The following is a 21,982-nucleotide window of genomic DNA, read 5'->3' on the forward strand; positions in this document are numbered from 1 at the left end:
TCCTATGTACAAGCATTCCATTTCAGTTCTGAAAACTCACTATTTTACAAAATACATTTCCTCTCTATTGCAAACATTCCTACCAAGCATTACCCAAAAAATGACACAACCCAACAGCAAAGAAGCTGAGTCTGCTTCCTAATCGGAGGTAACACAGGTGACATGATTGTGAAAGGTTCAAATATTTTTATGTAATCATGCACACACTATTTATTCCTTCTCAAAAATGTAAAACAATTGATTTGCCCCAAAATCGTTTGTTGAATACCATTTTAGAAACACAGCGCAGGTCCTATGTACAAGCATTCCATTTCAGTTCTGAAAACTCACTATTTTACAAAATACATTTCCTCTCTATTGCAAACATTCCTACCAAGCATTACCCAAAAAATGACACAAACCAACAGCAAAGAAGCTCAGTCTGCTTCCTAATCGGAGGTAACACAGGTGACATGATTGTGAAAGATTCAAATATTTTTATGTAATCATGCACACACTATTTATTCCTTCTCAAAAATGTAAAAGCCATTGATTTGCCCCAAAATCGTATTTTGAATAACATTTTAGAAACACAACGCAGGTCCTATGTACAAGCATTCCATTTCAGTTCTGAAAACTCACTATTTTACAAAATACATTTCCTCTCTATTGCAAACATTCCTACCAAGCATTACCCAAAAAATGACACAACCCAACAGCAAAGAAGCTGAGTCTGCTTCCTAATCGGAGGTAACACAGGTGACATGATTGTGAAAGGTTCAAATATTTTTATGTAATCATGTACACACTATTTATTCCTTCTCAAAAATGTAAAACAATTGATTTGCCCCAAAATCGTTTGTTGACTAACATTTTAGAAACACAGCGCAGGTCCTATGTACAAGAATTCCATTTTAGTTCTGAAAACTCACTATTTTACAAAATACATTTCCTCTCTATTGCAAACATTCCTACCAGGCATTACCCACAAAATGACACAAACCAACAGCAAAGAAGCTCATTCTGCTTTCTAATCTGAGGTAACACAGGTGATATGATTGTGAAAGGTTCAAATATTTTTATGTAATCATGCACACGCTATTTATTCCTTCTCAAAAATGTAAAACCATTGATTTGCCCCCAAATCGTTTTTTGAATAACATTTTAGAAACACATCGCAGGTCCTATGTACAAGAATTCCATTTCAGTTCTGAAAACTTACTATTTTACAAAATACATTTCCTCTCTATTGCAAATATTGATACCATGCATTTTCAAAAAGCATCACACAAACCAACAGCAAAGAAGCTCAATGTGCTTCTTAATCTGAACTCTCTATCTATATTGAATGAATCATAACTCACCTTTACAAATGTTTTGGGAGATTGAGAACAGTGTCAGATACACACGCCAATATTTCTCTAGCAGAGCAAAAGGTATGTACTCCAGGCACTGCAACCATGAATGGCACAGAAAACCTCTAATTCTACACACATATTCCTCATGGTAACCAATCAAAACTCTTCCCTCTCTATTTTCAAATCAACACCCTTCCCCCCTCAGCCCTTTCTACCTGTTACCATAGCAACTCCCTCCTCACTGAGCTCTCAGGGTTAAAAGTTTATTTCACAATGTTGCAAATGAACTCAGCAAGGATGTTTGACCTATCAATAAACCAGCTTATCAGGTGTAATCTTTCTTTTAATGACTTTTTCTTGACCATCAAAATGACTTCTTTCACAGAACACAACCATGCACCCTAACTTTCACTTGTCAACTCTCTGAATCCACCAATCATTGCTTGTGATTCAAGAGCACTGAAACTCCACAGTTTTTTTTTGCAAACTCCTACTGTTCCAACTGCCATTTCATTCCTACACTTCATCTGACTGCACCAGAACCTCCTCTCACCATGTACTCTGTCTGGATTATTGGACATAGCTACATTCACTGGGCTCAAAGGTATGCAGCTATCAGAAATTTTCACAACCTTGATTTACCAAATGTGCACATAAAATGGATTGGCCAAAGAGGATTGAGATGTCATCAATTGATACCATTGGTGAAAACCTTTCACCATCTGCCACACCCTGACCTTATAATTTTGCACTGTGGTGGAAATGACCTAGGCACTTTGACTAGGGTAGGTCTGGAAATGGTTTTAAAGGACACCTTTGGGCAATTGATGACACTTTTTCCACAAACTGCCTTGGTATATTCCAATATATGCCAAATTTTGTCCACAGATAGAGAAAATTAGGAAACGTGTGAATAAATCTGTTTCTGCTTACATGAGAGACTATGGAATGGGTTCAATATACAACAACAACTTGTGTTACAACATGCAAGATATCTACAGAGGAGATTGTGAGCACTTCTCAGATGAGGGGAATAGAATATTCCTCCTGAATTTAAGATTGTGCATTGGAACCTACTTGTATGTACCTAAATCAGCCCCAGAACCAAAAAAGCTCTTTTCAGAGCTACCCTACATCTGATCACTCACAATGATTATTTTACTCTAACTTTTTTCACTAATTTTCACCAAAGTACGCTCCCCGGTACGCTTCCCGGTGCACGTACCGGGCCCTACCCCCGCGAAAATTTTTATTATTTTTTTTTTGGCCTATATGGGCCTCCTAAGACCCCCTCAGAAAACCTAGGGGGTCAGGGGGTGTCTACTGTGCCCCCTTTTACCCATTCCCAATGTTGTTTGTCCTCCATCCTGTGTCTCACATCTACCGAAACACAAGATGGAGGACTCCCGTTGCGCTGCCGGTACGCGTACCGAAGCGCGCACCGGTGAGCACTCCCAAACATTTTTAAAAGTTAATTTACATAAAAACCTCTGTAGAGAAGTCCACCAAATATAGAATAGGACATACTACATACCAGTCCCTACCATTTTCCCAAATTTGATGGAATTCCATTGAGCCATTTCGCCTGTAGCCCTCTCTAAATATCCTGAGGTAAATTACATGACAAAAACACATCTGAAGTGTTAGAATTTACAACCTGACATTTGATTCTTTATGTACATGAATATAAATGAAAAAAGAGGGAAACACAGACATTTTGACTACAACTACCTGAGGTACATCTTGAAAGGATATTCACATTTTTTCTTCTGCACCTCTCTCAAAAGTAAGTTGTTAATTTGTAAGGAGCACTTTAAATTAATTAGTAAAACGTTTTCTGATAGTTATTTATTGTCCCTCTGTTATAGTTATAGCTTGAGATACGCTTCTCTATTATATTTATGGATTAAGTTAGGCTTCTCTAGTATAATTATGATTTTAATTAGTCTTCATCACATGCACTGTTTAATAGTTCTACTTCCTGCCTGATACCATACACTGCCCAAAGATAACTTCACTGTTAAAAACTCAGAAGTACCTGTCTGAACTTAAACCTAAGAGTGCCCTATCTCTACTGATATATTTATTTTTTATGCAATTTACAGCAACAAAATCGAAGGAGAACAAAAGAAATTTAATGTTTCATTCGAAATTGATCTCGAGAACAACCCAGAGGAAGAGATTAATGATTTAGACTTTTTGGATCAGTCTCTTGATGAAGAGTTTCTTAAATATGAGGCGGAAATGGAATCATGTCATCCAAATGAGGACATTCCTGACGAAATAATGTTGGAAGTGTTATTAAATTTTGATAAATCAGAGCAATAAATTTGTATTTAATAATTAAAAATTGTTCCAGACATTATTCTTTTTTATATGTAATTCATGAAATAGTACCAAAATGAATATAATATAATGTGAGACTTATAGTATACTGTGCAACCTTTTTATGTTACATAGTAATTATCCTCATAGTTACTTCCTTTCTCCCACTATATTATCTCCAATGTGTATTTGACATCTCTTTTTCATCTCCTGCCTCCATGTTGTTTCTGCTTTCCTGACAGACTATAGTATAGATTCCATATACCACAATAACTTCTGTAACAACATGCAAATTATCTACAGAGGACACAGTCTACATTGAATTTAAAACTCTGCATTGGTACCTACATGCTGGTACTTATATCACCCACACAACACAACAACTCTATGCAGAGCAACCCTACCTCCAAGCACTTTAAATTATTATTGTACTGTTTCACTGGGTTTTCCCCATGTGTGAGGGGGTGAGGTGTGTGTGGGGGATGTGTGGGGGGTGTCTGTGAGGTGTGTGTGTGTGTGTGTGGTGGGGTGAGGTGTGTGTGTGGGGTGTGTGGGTGTGGGTGAGGTGTGTGGGTGTGTGAGGTGTTTGTGGGGGGTATGTGGGTGTGGGGGATATGTGTGTGGGATGTGTGTGTGTGTGGGATGTGTGGAATGTGTGGATGTGGACGTGAGGTGTGTGTGTGGGGGAGGTGTGTGTGGGATGTGTGGGGTGTGTCTGTGAGGTGTGTGTGTGTGGGGGGGGGTGAGGTGTGTGTGTGAGTGTGGGTGTGTGGGTGTGGGTGTGGGTGTGGATGTGTAAGGTGTCGGTGTGGGTGTGTGGGGTGTTTGGGTGTGGGTGGAGGTGTGGGTGTGTGAGGTGTGTGTGGGGAGTGTGTGGGTGTGGGGGTGTAGGGTTATGTGTGTGGGGTGTGTTTGTGTGTGAGATGTGTGGGTGTGTGTGTGTGAGGAGTGTGTGTGTGGGTGTGTGTATGGTGTGTGTGTGGGGTGTGTGCGTGTGGGTGTGTGTGGGATGTACTTGTAGGTACCTAAATCAGCCACAGAACCCACAAGCTCTTTTCAGAGCTACCCTACCTCTGATCACTCAAAATGATTATTTTACACTAATTTTTTTCACTATTTTGCCCCATGGTACGCTCCCCGGTACGCTTTTTTTTTTTGTCGCGGGACCCTTTTATGGCCCCCACATCAAACCTAGGGGGTCAGGGGGGTCTACCCTGCCCCCTTTTGGTTATTTCCCCCTTTGTTATTGCCACCTCTACTGTCTCGATCCTACCGAGACACAAGATGGCGGCCGCTCCAGACTGTTTCGAATGTTTACAGACACCCGAAAGTCAATCAGCTTTCCGCGCGCGAACTCGCGGTGCACGCCGGGAGCGCTCCCCGGTGCGCGTACCGGTGCGAGCTTATAGATATATATTTTTTTTTACCCTAAATTACTCAAAATCCACTGGATCACATATCTTGAGACATAGCAAAGGCACATCGGGTTACCAGTCCCTACAATTTTGCCAAGTTTCGTGGGAATCCATTCAGCCGTTCGGGCTAAAAGTGAGTCCAACCGCCCTATGGAAATTAACATGGGATAACACGTTTTGGGACCCCCCTTCTATCTCGGCCCCCGCTTGACGAATCCCCCCCAAACTTTCAGGGAAGGAGCGGACTACCGCGAGGCAAATTGGAGGAAAATTACAGGCAGATCCCTCAATCTGCACCAAAGTTATTCCCAATTGAATGTTGCAGATTCCCTATGGAAAACAATCCTAACTATAACTACCTACTGGTGACTGCCAGTAGGTAATATATATATATATATATATATATATATATATATATATATATATATATATGTATATATATATATATATATATATATATATATATATATTCACTGAAAAAAACATAGGTTTCAGGGACATTATAGTTAGAAATTAGCATTTAAAAACCTTAGAAATTCACTGAAAAAACCAAAGGTTTCTGGGGTGTTATAGTTAGCTGGACATTTCACTAGTACAAAACCATAGAAATTCCTCAGTTATAGTTAGTTCTGCTAACTATAACTCCCGCGCCTGCAATGCACTGCTGATGAGTCACATATTACATCAATCATGACATGGTCAGTGACATCACTGATGCCATCTCAAATGACATCATCCATGTGACAATGTCATACACATCATCAAACACTAGAATAGCCTTTGATCACTCACTGTAATACAGAGTACCATATTTGAAAACATTGACACACCAATATCAATTAAAACATCTTAAAACGTGCTATGGGGGCGTTTGCACAGTGGTGAAGGGAGGGGGGGGCCTGAGGTGACATCTGTTCAAACACGCCCTGTGGCCATTTTAAGATGGGAGAATAAGTCCCCTTGAATCCTGACAGTCCCTGGTATCCAACTAGCCCATCAGGTACCCTCCGTAAGCGCCACAGAGCTGCGTTGCAGAGAGGTGTAAAAAAGGGCATGAGCTGGACCACCTCTCTGCAATGCAGAGCAGTGGTGCTTACTGGAAGCACCTGGTGGGCTAGTTGGCTCCCAGGGTCCCTCAGGAGTGAAAGGGAATGAATTTCCCAACTTTAAACCTGCCACAGGGTGTGTTTGCACACATGTCACCTCAGGCTCAACCTCCTCCCTTCCCTGCTGTGCAAACGCGCCCCGTGGAGCGTTTTAGGTTGGGAGATTAAGTCTCTTTGAATCCTGAGGGTCCCTAGGGTCCAACTATCCCACGAGGTACATCCAGTAAGTGCCACAGAGCTTCGTTGCAGAGAGGTGTGAAAAGGGGCATGACCTCTGAACACCTCTCTGCAACGCAGCTCCCTGGCGCATACTGGAGGTACCTGGAATATCATGGGCCCCAGTGGCACAAATATACACCCCACCGGTCATTTCAGCATGCACAAATTTTTTTGGTACCATGACCTACAGCCTCCAATGGCATATCTTTTTAAAACACAAAAGTACAGGGCCTGGCCCACCCGAGGGCTTCAATTAACCGAAGCGCGTGAGCCCACGCTTAGTTTTTTTTATTTTCACAGCGGGATTCGCGCACCCAGCGCGAATTAGGACGATTTTGTTTTAAAAAAAATGCTTTTTTGGGGTCCCCTGAGCAGGCCTAGGGGTTCAGGGTGTTTCTACCCTGCGCCCTTTTCTTGCTTTGCACCTTAGTTTTTCTGTTTTCTTAGCTGCCAACACTTCCTGGTTTGAAGTGCAGGGAGCACGAGAGGGAGTCATGGGGCTGCATACAGGCAGAGCGTGGGTCAAAGGTGACTATCCATAATACAAAAACAAACCCAATAACCATTTATTTATGATAGCCAAAGCCAGGGAAGGCTGATGAAGAGGCAACACGTAGAACATAGAACAGAAAAGGAAGAGGAGGAAGCAGGGAGATGGATGGATTGGTGACAAGAGAGAAGGAAGGAGGGAATGCGGGAAGGAAAATGGGAATGGAATGAAAGTGAAGGGGGACGGAAGGGGGGTGAAGGGAAGGGAAAAATGGACTTGAAGTGAATTGAACTTAAGGGGGAAGGGAAGTGAAGCGAGGTTAAGGGGTCAGAAATGGAAGTGAAGGGAAGAGGGGTACCGAAGGATAAGGGAAGGGGAGAGGATGGATGAGTGCGTGGGTGGGGCTGGGAAGACGAAGGTCACAAAGGAGACATGCTATCACTGACCGATGAGACTGAGCAGTTCACGTGCACAGTCGAGGGGTTAAAAGCGCAATGGCTCCTGAAATGGGGCAGAACGTGGGTCAGTAAAAGCCAGCATATGGATAGTGTTTTAACACATACACAAGAAACATCAGTTCATCGAAGAAGCAAATGCTGGGCTGGCTGTGGGAAGCGCGTCCCTACATCCTCTCGAGGAAAAGGGCAGAGACACTGGAGTTGGTCAAGAGACAGGGGCGTGAGGGGCCAAGGCAGTGATGAGTGAATTCACAGGAAGGCCGGAGCTGCTCTCTGTAGTAAGAAGAGGCCAGGGGTGGGTCTCATGAGACAGGACTTGCATTTGTTCTGGAGTCTGACTGACCCTAGAAAGGCATTGAGCTTCTACTCGAGGTGTCACAGGAGCGTGGTTCAGAAGCTGGGGCAGGGCCCCCTTCCCCACAGTCCCCTCCTCCATCCTTCTGATCCCTGATTGCTCTAGTACACCCGGGCTCCTTTACTACCCCAGCCTTTGAGGCCCGGTCCTGATGCACATTGTCACAGTTGACTTTGGGTGGTTAGGGTAAGGGCGTAGGGTCACTGGCACCAGCACACATTTCCCACAGCCATCCAGTCACATCTCTTTACACCATTGAGGCACTTCTACCATGTCATCGAACACAAGTGCCCCTCACCAGTGCACAACCGCATCTTTGTCACAGCATTACCCGCCCCGAAGCATGCCTGTCCTTCTTCAAAGCTCACGTGCCCCCTGGCATTCCCGTCTCTGCCCTCTCCCACGCGTCCCTGAGTATCACCGGCACTGCCACCCCCTCACCCGCCGAGGAACACCGTCAGCTTTTCCAAACACAGTGTTTACTCACCCTCCCTCTGCACCACTGTTGCAGCACAGCCACCCACAGCATCCCTATCACCGAGCACACAGGCCCCTCAGTACCCCTGTCACTGCAATGTCACCAAGTACATCCCTCTCAGTATCCTGTCACAGAGCACAAAAGCCCGGCAGCATCCGTCAGTACCCTGCCACTGATCACACATACCCCACAAAATCCCTGTCACTACCCTATCACTGAGCACACACATACCATAGCATCCCTGTCTGTACCCTGCAGCTGAGTATAAGCATCCCACTGCATCTCTGAATGAGCACGCACTCCAAAAAGCTTCAGTCCTCCACTGTACACCTGCACCATTTCCGTGCACACATTCCCGAGAGTGTCCCTTTCACCCCTCACCCCCCACCCACACTCTCAGGTCCTGGGACATGCATGCCCTGCTACCTACTGCACAGCTGCGCCCTCCAACACCTGCCTCATTCTAAGCACACATAACCCATAGCATCCCTTGCGCATCCCTGTCACCGATCCCACGTGACAACCGGATCCCTGTCACTCAGTACCCATGCCTCAGAGAATCTCTGTCACTGAGCCTGTACACACCCCAGAACATCTGAATACACTTGACCCACATACCATATTTCATTGATTACACGTCTCTCAATTCCCTCGCACTGAGAACAAAGGTCCCCCAGAATCTGTCACTGAGCTAACAGCCCCGGAAAATCCCTGTCACCTACAGCCTACCCCTGTGCGCCTGCACCATTTCCAAGTCCATACTCCCAAAGCCTGCAGTCATACCCACCCTCACACCAAACACACCTGTTCTTTTTTCCAAGTATCGACGTACAAAGACTTGTTTTAGTGAATGCCTCTTTTGACTGTCTTTGCTTCACTTAACCACTTGTTTTTTACAAAAACCCTTCCTACCACGCTTTTGTGGTCTATCGATTATACATATAACAGGCGGTACCTCTATTGAACGTAATGGTATTCTATTTACCAACCTAGGAATGATGGAAGGCCGAGCTGTCTTTTGCAGAATTCATCTTTAATTTGCATATGTCAGTGGCGGCGTAGAACACGCTGGGTCACCTATGCTCTCTCTCCTACAGTATGTTCATATTGTACCGAGCAATTTTGCCTCTGAAAAGCACCGAAAAAGGACACCATTTGTGACACACTCGTAATCTAGAACATCACTGCAAGTGTGCTTTCGATTTACATAATCCACATTATGAATTGAATAAAACATGTATGCTCACATATTCAATTGTCAGCTCGCTTTAAAAGCTGACTTCATGCTTTACTATAACCACGGTTATTATTTACACGTCGTGTGCCACAAAAAAGTGTTTTTGCACTGAAGTAACAGATTATTATTTTTAACAGAGCTATTTTAATTGCAATGACTTAAGATGGGTGAAGGGCCTGTCAGCCACAGTTAGAAATGTGCTCTTCAATACCGAGTGGGGCAAGCATGTCCACAACACTAAGACTACAGGTGAAATACTATACACAATTCACTATAGGAATCAAAAACTTTTCAGTGTGTACATGTACCATTGATACGTGTACTGTACTGAATAGTGGACGCAACCATATTATCTAAGACACTAGGGAATATTTCGGTCATGTAGCTGTGGTCACCCCCCTCCTTTGAAACAGAAGCGGAGTGGCTAGTCCAACTTAAACAACGTCAACGTAAGACTATAAATAATTAGTCTACGCCTTGGGCGCGGTTCACTTCTGCAAAGAGAACATACTGTGCTGCAGAAAAGGTCCGCACCCTGCAAGGTGGCTGCCGCCATGACGGCATGCCTCCTCGATACAGGCCCATTCCGAACTCAGCACCACAGCACTGCAGACTTATGTCTGTATCGACTAGTGGTTTCCATTGACACTGCGGACAGCAAGGTTCACAACTTGAATACAACTTTGGATCTAAATTTGTCATCGGTATCTGTGCTGAGAACTGCCTTCAATCTATTCTGCGGTCAGTAGAGTTGAGAACTTAATACCAGTTGTGCATCAGCATTACAGAAAACATTGAATTCCGTCTTGATTTATTTAAAACAGAGACAATTGCACTATGACCTCAGATTTTGGTAAAGTTTGAACAGTAGGAAATTCAGCCTTCCTTTGATTTAATACAGAGACAATTACGGACAGCATGCAAGTTGGCCTTGATTTATGAAAGACAGAGGCAATTTTGTTAATGAATGCCACAAAAAAAATTCATCTATGTCTGTATTAAGTACTACCTTCAAGTGTACTGTCAGGATTCGGTTCGATTTGTGCCTGCCTAAATGAATAAACTACAATACACACGATGCCTTTCAGAGGGGAGGTACTTAAGAGAATGTCGCGCTGGAACTGACGCGCGTAATTTTTATTCTGTTCCTGAGTTGCTGACGTGCCAGTCAGCGTTCCTTCAATCCGTACCTCGCTGGTTTCCGTGAGGATTCTGTCTCTCAGGCTGGAGAGCAGAAGAACGTCGTTGTCAAGGAGGTTTGGATGATTGTCAATTTTGATGCATTGTGCGGAGCGCAGTGAGTATTTCTGCCACGCACTACCGTACTACGGCCTCAGTTTCCCCCCACCTTTTTCCTGGAGTGCGCAATGCGGAACGCGGTGGTGTCATTCCAACCACGCGTTTTCGCCTAAATTACGGAGTGGTATTTGTGGTGATTTCTTGTGAAGCAGAGCGCGGTGGCGAGATCGAAACCACGCGCTACCGTTTTCACAACTACATGTCCAGAATTGATTAATGTGGAGGTGTAATTCAAACCACGCGTTGCGGTATAGACACAGACTTGTATATTTTTGGGAACTTTGTGAAGCGGAGCGCAGTGGTGATAACTCAACCACGCGCTACCATATTCTCAATTATAACTATTCAATACATTAAGATTCCTGGGATGAGCTAAACTTGCATTCTATTGCCAAGGGTTCAATGCGGAACGTAGCGGTGAGGACAACCACACGTTGCCGTGTTTCCTGGATGATCATATTAGATTGAGACTGGGCAAGAATACTATGGTTTCCTTTCCTGTCAAACATTACTATATCAGTTTAACCCCTTGGACGCTCATGACGAGCTCAGCTCGTCATGGAGTGCCCATTCATTTCAATGGAAATTACATTGAAGTGGCGCAAGAAGCTTAGCATCCAAGTGGTTAAGACTCATGTTCTTATGCTCTGATTTTTGAAGACTCATATTTTGAAATGGATTCAAACATATGCTTTAGGGTGATTCCCTTATTATGAGTTGTTCTTCGTGACTATCATTTCACTGAAAGCAGTCATATCATTTATGGTATGTGAGCATGTTGTGCAAAAATTGAGTAATGGTAGAATGCACAGAAATGTTGTTAAGATTACCTGTATATTTCATATGATAACAGATTTGTCCCTGGAGAAGGTCAGTCTCGGATACTCTGGTGATTTAAGAGGTCTATATAACACACGACAGGTATTGCTTATTCTAGTGAGACCACATGAGAGTAGGCATTTGTTGCCTGCTTTGTTTATAACATTGTATTTGTATTGTTTCAGGTCCTTTTCCCTGCTGTCCCCTTCCCTTTCCTTTCCCTCGCTTGATGGTTCGAACACCCCGTGTTTACACTTCAGGGTGTTGATGATATCAGGAGGGGGACCCCTATTAGCAACAACTGGATCCAGCGGAGCATATCTGACAGAATTACGCGCCCAAGAATTCTGCTCCGCCCGATCCAGTTGTTTGAGGGTCATGGCGTCTATGGAGGATGTCCTCCAAGCGTTATTGCTAGTTCAACAGGAGTAGGCTTCATCTAGGGCAGAAACTGCCACTTTGAGAGACAAAGTGGACAAGTTAGCTAGGAATCCATTTGATGCTTCCTCCGCCAATCCACAGATACAGGTCACCGTCCCTCCTCCCATTCCTTTGTCCAGTCTTGAGAGGTATTTAGGGGATCCTTCAAAAACACAAGTATTTTTGACCCAAATCATGTTCCATTTCTCTTTCAAACCCGCTTCATTTCCCAACAATCATTCCAGAGCAGCCTTTGCCATATCCTATTTAATCGGGGATGCAGCCAATTGGGCGGTTCCTCTGGTGAGGGGTAACGATGCAATGTTATCTGATTGGTCGGCTATTAGGGCAGAGTTTGAAAGAGTTTTTGACCGAAGGGCCACCACGTTCAGTGCAGACAGAGAACTGCTGGAACTCAGACAGGGGAGAAGCGATTTGGTCACTTATCTTTTTACTTTCAACAGGCTGGTGACAGAAACGGCATGGCCCGAGGAGAAGCGAATGTCATTATTTGATCAGGGCTTAAGAGATGGGTTGAAAGACATAATAGCCAAAATTGATCCACAACCTGTCACCTGTGCAGATATGATCAGTCTATCTCTAAGGTTAGATGGGAGGCTAGCTGATTGTGGAGGAGAGAGACGGAGGTGGGACAGAGGGTATTACAGGTCAGACACCTCTTCCCGTAAGACAGGTTCACCCACAGAGAAGGGGATGAAACCAATGGAGATAGGCACTGTCAGAGACCCATTAACCAGAGATGAACGAGAAAGTCGAAGGGTGTTAGGACTGTGTATGTACTGTGGCAAAAAGGGACATTATGTAAGGGAATGCCCTTCTAAGCCCAAGAATACAGGGGGTTGGTCCCGGAATAAAAAGGTGGCAGTGTCATCCACAATACCTTCTAAATCTAATAAGGAGGATGAGGAAGCTAAAATCTGGAAACTCCCTTTGTTATCTGCTATGGCTTTGCATGACAATGAATCGCATATAGTGCTTCCTATGACTCTTGAAAGCAAGCAACAGGTTCATCAGGTTTTGGTCATAATAGACTCTGGGGCCACGGGCAACTTTGTGGATAGTGGTTTGGTGACGAATCTTGCCTTGCACAGAGCAGCTAGAGAAAATCCTGAGGAGTTATGGGAAGTGGATGGCAAACCATTGAAATCAGGCCTTATCACTGAGCAGACAGAAGTAGTGGTATTGTCTGTTCCTGTCTTTAACGGTACACACAGGGAGGAACTATCCTTGAACATTATAGAGGCCCCGCAGTACGAAGTGATACTAGGAATGCCGTGGTTGTGTCATCATAATCCCACTATACAGTGGAAATCCAAGACAATACAATTCTTAGATGGAGAATGCCAGAGTCACATAGTCCCAAAAAACATACACAAGTGGTTGCCTTGTTATCCTCTTTCAGGGTAGCTACGGCTGCCGAAAAGGAGGTGGTGTTGCCCATACACTATCAGGCTTACAGTGATTAATTCAGTGAAATGATGGCAGAACAGTTACCCCCTCACAGAGAATATGACCGTCGCATAGACCTGGTAGATGGTGCAACTATACCAACGTGTCATGTATATGCATTATCGGTGCCTGAACCAAAACATTTGAAGGAATACTTAGAGCGTTACCTAGAGATTGGGTTTATAAGGCCTTCCCGTTCTCCTGCTGCCTCTCCTTTGTGTGTATTATTGCATGTTAAATAAGAATACCATACGCAACAGATATCCCTTACCTCTTATTTCGGTATTGCTGGATCAAGTGAGAAACGCCAAGATATACACTAGGCTGGATTTGAGAGGAGCGTATCATTTGGTGCGTGTTAGGGCAGGGGATGAATGAAGACCGCCTTCAAAACTCACTATGGTCTGTACGAATACCTGGTGATGCCGTTCAGGCTTTGCAACGCCCTGGCGGCATTCCAATATTTCCTGAATGATGTTTTGAAAGAATATGTGGACATTTGCATAGTGGTGTACATAGATGACATCCTTATATATTCAGAGGAAGTGGAGACACATACGGGACAGGTAGTCAGGGTTCTTCAGAAACTAAGAGAACCCAAGTTGTTTTGCAAGTTGAGTAAGTGTGAATTCGGTGTGACTGAAGTAGAATTCCTAGGGGTCATGCTTCATCCCGAAGGGTTACGTATGTCTGAACGTAAGTTGTTGGCAGTGCAGAATTGGCCGACTCCCAAAAGCATGAAGGAAGTCCAGTGTTTTTTGTGGTTCGCAAATTATTATAGGACGTTCATCCTACATTTCTCCCAGGTTGCGGTGCCTCTAACACGATTGCTCAGGAAAGGAGTTTCTTTCCATTGGTCTGTTGAAGGGAATGAGGCCTTTGAATACCTCAAACAAGCTTTTACTTCAGCACCAGTGCTTGCCCATCCTAAACCTGAACTGTCTTTTGTAGTAGAAGCTGATGCTTCAGAAGATGCGATAGGAGCCATCTTGTCACAAAGGGATCAAACCACAGGTCAACTACATCCTGTGGCTTTCTTATCGAAGAAATTAAGTTCAGCTGAAAGAAATTACACTATTTCCGAAAAAGAATTGCTAGCAATTAAGAAGGCGTTCCAAGAGTGGAGACAATATCTCTGGGGAGCTGTTTTCCCAGTTACAGTATACTCGGACCACAGAAATCTCCAATACATGAAAACAGCTCGGCATCTCACACAAAGACAAATGAGGTGGATGCTGTTTTTCACAGAATATGACTTTGTGATTACTTTTAGACCAGGTATTTACAACAGAAAGGCTGACTCATTATCCAGACAGGACTACGCATCATCGCAGGTTATGTACACGCTCAGTGCCAAAGGTACCATCTCACTAACTCATTGTACCCTAATTCATCCTCACGTGGCCATATTCAATCAGAATTCAATAGAGAAAAGACATTAGTCAGAATGCAGCCCCCCCTTACCACTCATTATCGTAGGGTACGTACAAGCTCAGCGCCAAAGGTGCTACTAACTCAATGCACCAAAAATCATCTCCAAGTGACCGTATTGAGTGAGATGTCTTATTTAGAAGAAAATATATCATAGTTTTTGGAGATATACATCAACTTACTTCTGTGAATGGACAACTAATATTTATTAGAAAACTTGATTTTAAAGACTTTACTACCAGTGCGTCCTGCTCGGATCACGCATCATCGCAGGCTCCACAGAACTTTGTTGCTTCAGGTGTCATTAACTCTTTGCACCACTTATCATCGCTGCCGGCACACACACTAAATTACCAATACTGTGCAGTTCTAATCAATGTCACGTAGTCATGAGCTCTTGCTAACCGCTGCCTCCTGCCTATACTGAGGACTTCAGAGCTCACAATTAATTACACTGTTGATTTATTATTTGCAGACCACAATACCAAACTAAGTATAACATTTATCAAAACCTATACAATATCCCTTTATTATGCTTCCTTTAACAACTTTTTTTATATCACATATAGATTTTCTTGAAAAATTAATTTCAGGCTGCAAGTGCAAAGGTACACTTAATGATAGTCTATACTTTGGATAGCATAGGTCATAATTTGAACCTCACTTTTTTTTCATTGGAAACCTGAATTTCTTTTTTGGAGACAAAAATGGCTACACCACTGGAAGAATCATCTGATTCTGATAATTTTGTTGCTCAAGAATTCATAACCATGGATAGCACTTTTTTCCCCCTCACAGTACATACAATCCAGTATGCAACATTCAATTCTTTGAGTGCAGCGCGTTCAGACTACGCATCATCACAGGATGAGCACACACTAAACACCAGAGATACCACTAACTCAGTGCACCATAATCACCACAAGCCTTTATTTAGGCAAAATTCTGTATTCGAAAAGAATTATCTCCAGTGCGGCCTATCGGGACCAAGCATTATCGCAGGTTACATATACGCTCAGTCCCAAAGGTACTACTAACTTAGTGCACCAAAATTCATCACCACATGGCTGTATTCAGGCAGAATTTAACTGATTCTTCATTCATTATGTATAAAGTGCAGTACCAAATAAAATAACCGCCCTCAAACCTACACAAAATCACCACTTGCCCTTACTAAGCCAGAATTCACAAGACAAAAAACATTACTATCAGTAAGTCCTGCCCAGTCCACACATCATCGCAGGCTCCACGGTACCTTGTTATTTCAGGTACCACTAACTCAGTGGAAACCAAAATAAATATAACACTTTCACACCCTACACAATATCCCTTTAGTATACTTTCTTCACATTTTTTTTATATCACTTATAGATTTAGTTGAATAATAAAACGCACGCTGCATACATGTTCAATCTTTCAATTCCACTATGATTGCTGATGAGGCACTCCACCCTAAGATGTACTCTGTGGACAGCAGTGTTTACAATTTCAATTCACCTTTGCATCTACACTAGACAGTACTGAATTCAACCTTGATTTATTTAATGCAGAGACAATTATTCTGTATGTATTCAGATTTTGTTAAAAAAAGTAAAAAAAGCATTGTTCTATAACTGTTCTTACTACTAGCTTCCATATACACTGTGCATAGTAAGGTTCACAACTTGAATTTATCCTTTCATCTACACTACAGACAGCATTAAATTCAGCCTCGATTAATTTAAAGCAGAGAAAAAAATAGTGCTGTTGCACTGCTAGTATGCGCAAACACCTTCAATCGTTGCATTCTGTGAACTATGATAACAAAGAATGTAGAAAATTGCGGCAAAATGTACCTCCTCCACCGGCAATACCAAGTACCTCTGGGAATTTACCTTCACATCGCCACCAGACATTCGTCCCCATTTTGAGCAAGTTAGAATGCACTATGTGAAATGCAATTGTTTAATTTGTTATGGGGCAATCAGTAGACCTAGTTCACAGAGCAATTGATAACCATCAATGCTAGTTTGTTTCCCCCCTCAAAGTTCATATAGTGTAGTATGTAACAGTGAATGGTTTGAGTGCAGCCTGCTCAGACCAGGCATCATCGCAGGGTGAGCATACGATAAACACCACACGTACCACTAACTCAGTGCACCGTAAATAATCACCACGTCCCCTTGTTAATCAAGATTCAATAGTCAAAACACATTTTTACCAGAGCGGTCTGCCTGGACCACACATCATTGCAGGATCTACACAAACCGCCCCTACCTCAGTGCACCACAACTCATGAACCCTTTACAATAGAATGTGCTGTATATTATTTCACATACAATGTTCCTACCTTTGTACAACAGAAGTCATAAACCATTATGAATTAATATCTGTATATGACATCATGATTACTATTCTACTTGTTACCAATAACAACGTAATAAAATGGAGTTCAGCACATGTGCCCGTACCCACTTCAACTATTTATCTGTATCTGTGTATTTATTGTGTTTGTAAAATGCTGCTCCTCCGCCCTACCACATTATATTGTGCTATAAATAGAGTATGCAACCAACTTACCTGTGACAGTCATTGTGAGCTATTCCTCTTTTTTTTTTAAGCATATTTACAAACTCAACCCAAAGCTATACCAGCTATTTACATGAGCATATTTACAATACATTTTCAGGCTTGCGTACATTACGTCATTACTCTACAATAACAGGATGTGCACGCAACTCCGAGACTCGAACTCTGATTTCCAGCATCAAGTTGAACAGTGTGCCTGAATGACCACATACATATATATATATATTAGCCGCCCTTCATGTGCCAAAAACTACAAATTAAACCTTTCACAGCCCTGTCTTACTACAGCTACAACACTCCACTGAATGTTCAATAAACATTCATAATTGCAGAAATATGTCATGTCTACCATATTGTTTGTATGCAACTATGAACGAATATAGAGTAAGTGATACCCTGTACCTTCCATGTTGGCCAAGTTGTGGAACTTTACAGATAAATCAACATATTTGCTTTTAAGACCCGGGTGATGTCAGCACTACAAAACAGACACCTGAATCATTTGATTTCTCATATAGCTCATGAAAGGACCACGCCCATTGCTACAGAATCATGCTTCAGATCCTCGAGGCTCCAGAGCACTAGCATACGTCAGGCCAGCCCACTCCACTTACGCTACCAGGAAAACACAAAAACGAAACAAGGCCCAGCTTTCCATTGTAGTGATTTCTTACTTCCAGGTCTAGTGGTCAGAACGGCACACACACTCACTCATGGTTGGTATACACCCACACCACACCCATCCAACACATCCGTCACTACACATGTGACCGTACCTATAAAAAAGATGGGGCGCAAGTGCTGTATGCCCTTTTAGAGCTGCTCCCATCGCAAGCGCTGTGATGGCCCGTCCAGGTGGTTCGGACGCCTCATGTAGGCCCAAACCACCGAACAGTGGGCCCACCACCGCATGCGTGGCCTCTTTGGTTGCTGAGTTAGTGGTACCGGAAGGACTGAGCAGGTGAAGAACTTGCGATGATGATAATGAGAGCACGAGTATGTCATTAGCCATAGAGATATCAAGACTCAGCACCATATGTGAGACTTCTTAGTGGCAGATCGGGACTACATGATGTAGAAGGTGTCCTGTCCACAAAAAGGTGAGCAGTGAGGCCTGGGTGCGCATCGGAGGGAGTCGAAGGGCTGTAGCAGACTGGATACAAAAAAGCGACGCAGCGATTTAGACAAACGCAGTCCTATATAGTGTATCAAATTGCATGTATACATTTTTTTCCGATAGCAGGAACGTTTTTATAATCGCTCAAACATTCAGAATATAAACTATACAAATAGTTGCTTTTAAATGTGAGAGGGAATGTGTGTGAAAGGGCGAGGTTATTCAACTCCACATTAAGATAGAAACAATTTGACTGGCAGATGTACGAGCCCCTTGCGCCACTTTTGTGTCACTTTACATGAGAAAAGTGGTGCAAGGAGCTTCTAAATCTGCCACTGACTTCCCCAGAAAAACACTCACCTCCGGACTCTGTGAGTCAATGGGGTGCAACAGTCTAGATACCCAATATTGAGAACTCACAGCTATGCAGTGGGAATGCATGGGATATAGTACTTTGGAAAAAAACTGCGCACAGACACCTCCTTACAGTGGAACTTGTTGAAATGTAGTATCCTGAGTGTACAAAATATAAACCAAAAATATACGTGTGCATTTGTATGTACTATGCTATTACTAACTCTATATACTATCTTTCAGATTACTAAACTGGAGGCTGCACTATGAAGCAGCATGTCCTTGGACACACAACAGAGGCAAAAGGTGAGCTACAAGTATTTTCTCCAGTATTACCTGCTCCATCTATAACTTTCTCTCTCTCACACTTTTAATGTCGTTTTTTCTCTCTTTCTCTCGCTCACTTGCTCTCACCGTGTTTCTCTTTCTCTTTTAAATACTCAAATACTACTCAACATGACAATCTATCAGTAGCGGATATGGATCTACTCTTAGATTCCAACGAAATTGACTGTCTCTCAGCCGGTGAAAAGGATGACTCGTCACAGGGTGCAACCTGTAATGATGTTGAAGAATCGACAAAAACAAGTAGCCAAGTCCAACAAGTGGCCAGAGAACAAAAAGTTGACATTGGGGGGTAGTGTACCCACGGACTTTAGACCTAGTTCAAAATTTACACCTTTGAATATACGAGATGCGGTAGATGTGTTCCATGATTTGATTACCAATGATTTGAAGAATTCAGAAAAATGCACAATTGTCCAACATAAAATTTTCACTAAGCAAGAAAAAGAGTTTGATGCATTGATTACTAAGCTCAAAACAGAACAGAATTTCATAGTGAGAGACGCAGATAAAGGTGGGAATATTGTTCTGTGGGACAGAGAGAAATATCTTGGCGAGGCGTATAAGCAGCTGAATAATCGTAGCAACTACACTAGAACCACAGAAACAGTGATGAAAAGCAGCCTTGATCTGTATAATAGTCAGTGGCAAGCCTGGTATTTACAAAGTCTTATTACACGTGAAGAGTTGCAATTTTTGAAAGTCCCAAAACCAGTAACCCCAGTTTTTTACCTTATTCCCAAGGTGCATAAAAACGCCGAAAATCCACCAGGGCGGCCCATTATCTCCGCTACAGGGGGGCTCTAGAGAACACATCAAATGACATTGATTCTTTCCTTTGTCCTATAGTGAAACAATTACCATCATATATTCAAGACTCGGGCGATTTCCTACGGAAAATATATGATCTAACATGGGAAAATGACCTGCTACTGGTTACTATTGACGTTACAACGTTATATACCAGCATAAAACAAGAAGATGGCCTTTGTGCCATCAAGCATTTCTTGAAAGGTCGTCCAATCAGCTTAAGGTCACACACGCAGATGCTATTAGCAATGGTATCGGTGTGTTTAAAAAACAACTATTTTTTATTTAACAATGACCTATACAATCAGTCCTGTGGAACCGCAATGGGCATCTGCTTCACCCCCAGCTATCCTAATTTGCATATGGGCTGGTGGGAGGAGCAGGTGGTCCTAGCGGATTTCCTACCTGAATGGGAGACTAATATACTACACTGGAGTCAATATATTGGCGATCTTATTGTCTGGAAGGGTCAGAGGGGTCAGCTAGGGATTTTATCAGGAAACTTCAGAATAATACCTTGAACCTAAAGTTTAGTAGCACCATTAGTGCCACCTCTATTAATTTTTTGGACCTAACTTTGTACGTCAAAGACTCTAAACTCCATTCAAAACTATACAGAAAGCCCTCTGGAGGCAGCACGTTATTGCACGCAGGAAGCTTTCACCCACAGAATTTGGTAAGGAGTATCCCCTATGGAGAGGGTCTGAGAACAATCCGTAACTGTAGTGACAATGACAGCTTAGAAGCAGAACTGACAACACTAAGTACGCATTTTCAAGAAAGAGGATACACTAAAGATAACATTCAAAGTTCAATTAGCACAGCTAAAAAGAGGAGCACAGAAGATATTCTATTTAATAAGAGCAAAACCCAAGACAAGCCCAAAGTACAAACCAACCAAGTAAGAATGATCACTACTTACAACCGGAAGCATAAACAAGTGAGGAACATATTGAATAGGCACTGGCATTTAATCTTTAATGATCCAGTACTCCAGCCACCAGTGCAAAAAAGACCAACAATTACATTTAAGAAAGCTAGATCCTTTAAGCAAATGTTGGTATCTAACATGCTTCCGCAAAAACAGCAAAACACCAGAGGTTCATTGTGGTTGAAAAGAAAACCAGGTTTTGTTAAATGCTCAAAATGTAAGGTATGTAGACATGCAGCCTTACACTCTGGGTTTGTCAAAAAGAGAAAAGAAAATTAGAGGCTTTATGTCTTGTAAACCTGAATATGCTATCTACGTCCTTCAGTGCCCGTGCGGCCTGAAGTACGTAGGCAGCACCATACACCCAGTACACATCAGGGTGCTACAACTTTGAGAGCTATTCGAAACGGGGATAAGGCTTACTCAGTGGTTTCATAATAAAGATGAGGCAGGATTTAGTTACTTTGTAATTGACAGCATACCACCCAGTATTCGTGGTGGGGATCGAGAGAAAAAGCTAAGACGCCTTGAATCACGCTATATTCTGGAATTAAACACCCAAGCTCCCACTGGGCTTATTATAGAAGAATACCTTAGTACACACCTTTAATGTGGTTAATCTGCATAAGTATCAAGTAACACATATTCATTGCGAAGAAGAGTTGGAATAATGCAATACCTCAAATTTAGTTTTAAATGTCTTTTGTATTTGTTTAATTTGCACTTCACGAGCACTTTGGTTTTTTTTGGTTTTAATAAGTGTTGCATTCTATACTAAGATATACATTATGCCCACTTGGGCTATATGGTAATTTGAAATCTCCAGGTTATCCTGTGTAACCCAATTAATGTGTGATTTGACTGTTTCTCATAGCTTAATTGTCAGTATAGAGACAATTGAGGCTAATATAATTTTGTCCATGAGACTCTATTTTATGAGGGATGCAACACTACTAAGGCAGGTCTTTTGCTCGTGCCAACTGGGGCGGTATTGAGAT

This window comes from Lissotriton helveticus, chromosome 4_1 (assembly GCF_964261635.1).
Source record: "Lissotriton helveticus chromosome 4_1, aLisHel1.1, whole genome shotgun sequence".
In the NCBI taxonomy this organism is placed as follows: Eukaryota; Metazoa; Chordata; class Amphibia; order Caudata; family Salamandridae; genus Lissotriton; species Lissotriton helveticus.